Source organism: Bidens hawaiensis, unplaced genomic scaffold, assembly GCF_021521415.1.
Source record: "Bidens hawaiensis isolate Kalapana, Puna unplaced genomic scaffold, B.hawaiensis_p1.1 tig00031111_1, whole genome shotgun sequence".
NCBI lineage: Eukaryota > Viridiplantae > Streptophyta > Magnoliopsida > Asterales > Asteraceae > Bidens > Bidens hawaiensis.
The window spans coordinates 78,248-84,627 of NW_027495214.1; positions in this window are offsets into that span (position 1 = coordinate 78,248).

Genomic DNA, 6,380 nt, shown 5'->3' on the forward strand with positions numbered 1-6,380 from the left:
GGCAATCTGTCTTAAAATGGCCTGTTTCTCCACATATGAAACATAATCTTAATTTCTTTATGCATTTTTATTGTGTAACATGATCTCTTGCAGTATGCACAATTATTTGAATCTTCTAGTCGACAATTCCCATAATGTTTTCTTCCACAAGTTTTGCAGGCTGGCTTGGGAGTATTTTCTTATTTTTGTATATTCGCAAAATCTTTCAGTTTCTTGGTTTCTTCTTCTTCTTTTCTTTCTGTATTATTTCTTTTTTCTTCTTCTTGATTTCTAATCATGCTATTGATTAAGGACCTGACCATATCCATGGCCAAATCAACTTTTTGAGGCATATGGAATTTTACCAAGTCTCTTATCTCTCCTGGAAACCCATATATATAGCGAGTTACTTTGTTATATTTTGGAGTAACTAAATGTGAAACCAATCAGCAATATTCTAGGAATTTCGTATTATATTCCATGATATTTATACCAACGATCTTATGATTTCATAACTAGGTTTGAATTTGATCCATCTCGTGGATTAGGCAGAATTTCTTTAAAAGAGATCTTTGAACGCTTTCTGTAAGGCCCCGTTACCAGTGCCTCACTTTGGGCATTGGGCAGTTCTTCGTGGACCGGACACGTAGCTTACTGAATCAGTTGCGACACGAAAGGGAATGCATGCTACGAAAGATAGGGTCGATTCTGATACATCAACCGTCTACTCAATATCCTTGTACGGGTCCATAATCACTACACGAGATGAACCTTGGTTTGGTGAATTGAAGTTGGATTTACTCATAAACACAGTTCTAAATATCAGAGTTAATTAAAACTTCACGGAATAATAGGAAATTCAAACCATTAATTTACATAACCATCAATTCTTGTCTTAACGAGCATTCAAATCATTTAAAAATAAAACATTGTCTTTAAAATAACATAACATTTCCTTGAGATGTCAGTATCTTCAATTCCATGCCATGTGTTTCCCCTCAAGCGAGCTGCCTCATTCTACTCACATGTGTGTATACTAAAAGTCAGCTACATTGAGTGAGTTCTAGTTAATAATACAACATACAATCAGTTCACATACTTGCACCCATGCCCGAAGGTGTGTATATCATTCATACTTTACTTTACATGCATAACTATCCATACTACTTAAAGAGCCTTCCGCCCTATAACCTCACAGACTTTGTAAGGGTCTGGTCCCCAGCATCACAAATATTATTAGGGTCTGGTCCCTACCATCACAGATATTATAAGGGTCTGGTCCCTGCCCTCACAGATATTATTAAGGTCTGGTCCTTATCTTCACAGATATTATTAGGGTATGGTCCATTTGTTTCGTGCAACTGTATCGTACCTGTCTTTACGTACTTTCCTTAACAATATGTGCAATATCTGAAGATCGTTCACGTACTATCAACATAAAAAACATACATACATCATACATATCAATCATATCTTTAACTACCACCTGGCGGTGCATGCAATATCCGAATATCGTTCACGCACCGTCAAGCAATCATCATACATGAATCATACAAGGCATACACTTACCACTTAAGGTAAGTGTATTAACTATCACATCGAGTATGCACACAGCCACGAAAACATAACAAGGAAGTGGGGCTAGAAACTCACCTAAACTCGGTTACGTTCACCGTCAATTGTTATTCCTTTCCTTAGTTGTGCGTGACTAGCTGTATAACAATTACACGTATCACTTAACTATCACTACTCATATCGCGTTTCTAGTCTAGTTATAACCCTCACGGGGGTCCGGGGGTAGCTCCCCTAGCAGCGCTGTTCTAGGGGCGGCAGCCTCTAGCGGGGTCCAATGGGCAGAGCCTCTGGCTGGGGTTAAGCTGCCAGGTTAGCTTGGAAAAATTTTATTTTCATTAACTGTCTTAACACATTTTCCATTTGGATTTCGTGATAATATTTTATTGTTAACCTCTAAATCCTTTAAGGTATCTTCTACAAATTAATAAAGTTTAAGGGCTATTTTGTAATTAAATCATTCTTTTTCTAAGTCCAGGGACTGTTCTGTCATTTATCAAACTTCTAGTTTGTTACTTGATTCATAGCGAATTGGGTTCATAACGAGTGACCCATTCGTTACTTCATAACGAATTGACTGTTATAACGAACTGGTCCTTGTACGAATTGGACCTCATAACGAATGACCCCTATGTAACGAATTGAGCCTTCTAATTCATTATCTGCTTTTAACGAATGACTTTAACGAATTGGGGTTAAATCGTTATCTTTTTCCTTAACGAATTTGGATACGAACTAAGGCTAGTTCGTTAAGCTTCCTTTAACGAATCATCTGACGAATTACCTCTAGTTCGTTAACTCTCCGTTAATAAATTAGGGTTAGGTCAGAGAATGTTAGAAACATTCTCTGACGCCTTAACCTCGTACCTTCCTTTTCCAGCGCCGCCTTTGCTGGAAAACTGGGATCTCGCCGGAAAAGCAGGATCTCGCTTATTTCACCACCTTTTTTCTTCCCGTTCGATCCAGATCTAAGCTAGGGTGACCCCTAAGCTCATCTTAGTTTCGGTTTATACCCTATTCCACCCAGATCTCGTGACTTTAACGGTTTAAAGGTGTCGGCTCGTTGTTTTGTGACTAAATCTAACGGGTTTAAGTTCATACAATATCATACTATAATTACCTTGGATTGGGATCGGTTTTCCTTCTTGGTTCGGCTAGAGAAAATAGAGAGATTAGAGAGAGAGCTTAAGTGTGTGTTTTGGGTGGTGTATGGAATATGTGTAAATGAATGAATTATTTGGTAATTAAGGTTTATATAATTATGGATCATGGGCTTAAGCCCATGGTCCTTTTTCTTCTTTCCCTCATAACCCAAGTCCATAACCCATATCCATTTAACCCAACACTAGCCCGACTCATAATAACTCATATGTTCATTTTATTAACCGAAACGAGAAAACGGGATGTTACACTTTCCATTTTAGATTGTACATTGTTTATCTACCCTTATTCTGAATCAGGGTATTCCATCTATTCAAGAGCTTCTCCTTTAAACATTTGAGAAGAATACTGGATAGCTTCCTCACCGGTGCTTTTGCTAATGATGATGATTGATAATTGTTCTTCTAGCCATCTCATAGCGGCTATAGCATTCGTATCTCCATTATATTTTAATAGAATTATAAGCTTTAAAATTTTTGAAGCTGCATCCTTTTCGGAGTTTTACTTTCTTACAGGTATCGTCCTTTGTATTACTATCAGCTATAGAGTTGTCATAAGTTTCTTCCTTTCTGGAACGAACAAACCTACTTGGACTTCTCTTGCTAGATTTTGACTGGCTTTGACTTGTAGAGATGTCCTTGAGTATGTCAAGAACTGGTGTCATAGCATCTTTGATCATATTTTGGATTACATACATATACTGGACTGGAATTTCTTTATTTACATTGTTAACATTTCCAGTTTTCTTGGAAGGACTGTTCTGAGAGTTTGTGCTTTCTTCTCTTGACATACTACGATAAATTTTAATTAATAAGTCCAATATTCAAGGAATCCAAATCATATTTTATTTACTTATGTTGTATTTACAAGAGTGCACAACATTTTTAGAGCTATACTGTTTACAACTACTATGGTTCTTATTGTCTATTTCTTCAGTGAAAGATTGATTTCTTGATCTTGCTGTCCTTCTTGCTGTTTTTACCAATATGCCATTTCCTTTTCTTCCATCTCCATTTATTATTTGAGCATTTTTTCTTCTAATTTTGTAACATTGATCTCATAATGTGTAAGGCCCCGTTACCGGTGCCTCACATTGGACGTTGGATTTACTCATAAACACAGTTCTAAATATCAGAGTTAATTAAAAACTTTCGCAGAATATAAGTCTTTCATTAAACATTACATATAACTTCAAAAACATGCCTTAACAAACATTCTTGTCTTTCAGATTAAACATAAATAAACATAAAACTTCTAAAGTCTTCAGATGCCAGACTTTTATTCTCCTGCCATGTGCCCCACTCAAGCCAGCTGCTTCATTCTACTCACCTGCGTGCATACTAAAAGTCAGCTACGCTGAGTGTGTTCTAGTTAATCATACATTACATAATATGTCACATACTTGCACACGAGCCCAAAGGGGTGTAAATTAATCATACTCATTCTACATACATAACTATCCATCCTATTTAAAGAGCCTTCTGCCCTAGAACCTCAAAGATATTATAAGGGTCTGGTCCCTAACATCACACATATTATTAGGGTCTGGTCTCTACCATCACAGATATTATTAGAGTCTGGTCCCTACCATCACAGATATTATTAGGGTCTGGTCCCTACCATCATAGATATTATTAGGGTCTGGTCCCTTTATTTCATGCAACTGTACCATACCTGTTCTTACATACTTTCCTTGATAATACGTACAATCTCCGAAGAGCGTTCACGTACCATCAACATATCGTTCATACATTATGCATACATCATATATATTCATACATACATCTTACCTTACATCGTACATATCAATCACATCTTTAGCTACCACCTGACGGTACATGCAATATCCGAAGATCGTTCACGCACCGTCAAGCAATCATCATACATAAATCATACAAGGCATACACTTACCACTCAAGGTAAGTGTATTAACTATCACATCGAGTATGCACACAGCCCCGAAAACATAACAAGGAAGTGGGGCTAGAAACTCACCTGAATGCGGTTACGTTCACCGTTTATAGTAATCCCTTTCTTAATTTGTGCACGGCTAACTGTATAATATTTACATGTATCAATTAACTATTGCTACTCATATCATATTTCTTTCTTTATATAACCTACAACGAACGGGGGTCCGGGGGCAGCGCCCCTGGCAGCGGGGTTCTAGGGGCGGCAGCCCCTAGCGGGGTCCAAGGGGCAGAGCCCCTGGCTGGGGTTAACACATTTTCCATTAGGATTTTAATTTATCATTTTAACTCTCCTGAATTCGCAAGCGGTCATAATGTAAGAGAACATACGTGTAAGCGAACTTAGCTTGGCGAGGTTAAACATTAAGCGAACTTAGCCTTAGGCGAAGTTAGCATTAAACGAACTTATCACCAGGCGAGGTTACAGCTTGGCGAACTTGCTCAGCGAACATGGTTAGTGAACATGCTTGGCGAACATGCTGGCGAACATGCTGGGCGAACTTACTGGGGCGAAGTTAACAGCAGCGAACCTAGCTGCGGTGAAGTTGCCCAGTTGCAGCCACTGTTCATCCTTAACCCCTCCAAATCATCTCTGTTACAACGTGTAATTCCTGGATATGATTTTAACCAACCCGCAATCATTCCTATGGTCTTTTTCGGGTAAAACTTGGCCCCGAAAGACATAAAGTTTGGATCTTTAAGCTTGAAACGTTCAATATGAGTTCTAAGGTTTGTCTTAAACGATCCGTTTATGTTTACGTGTCATTAGGTTCGTTTTATCATCAAGTTTATATCTTTTCGTTTCATTTATACCCGATCCATTCTCGTTCTATGTTTCAAGGCTAAACGCTTATAAAAACGTAAACTTTAAAGGGTCAAGAACATACCTTTAGTACTCGTTTGGATCTCGTTTAACTTGTTTATGAACTCTAGATCTTGTATATAGCTCGTGTAATAAAGATCTACTCGAACTAGCATCTACTTGATCTCGAACCTCGCTCAAATCTCTCGGCCGTGTATATGTGTGTAGGTGTGTGTGTGTTTTTGGAGTGTGTAGAGAATAAGATGGAAGAAATGAGGGTTTAGGGTTTTAGGGGAGTATTTATACTACTAAGGCCCATGGACCCTAAGCCCATCTTATCCATAATCCAATCTTGATTAATCTAAGCCCATGATCTTTTCTTTATTAATTATTAACGTGAAATCGCTAAACGTAACTTTCTTTATTAAATTTGAAAATTTTAGGATGTTACATAGTGAGTTATCTTCAATGTTATACATTCCTTCTAAGGAATTATAATCTGTGTTCAAATGTTCACCTTGAGTATGAGTAAAGTAAGGATCTTGAGCAGCCGGAAAATTAAAATATTCCTGTCCCATAAGATATCCTTTTGGATAGGTCATTACTTATTTTTTCCTTTGACATCATTGTTTTCTCGGATATACTTGATCTTGTTCCATACATATTTTGATTCAGAAAAATCTGAGTTAGTAGGATATTGGTATCGAAGGAATCTGAATCTTCTTTCACTTTTGTTTGGTATGAATCTTCATCACTGGATACAGGAATCGGGAGTAGAGTTGTCCCCATAATCCTTTACCTTTACCTGATGGAGGTTGAAATGATCCTAGACTAGATTTCCGATCAGACATCTGTGTGAAGTTATATTAGGGATAGGAAAACGCTCCTATCTTATT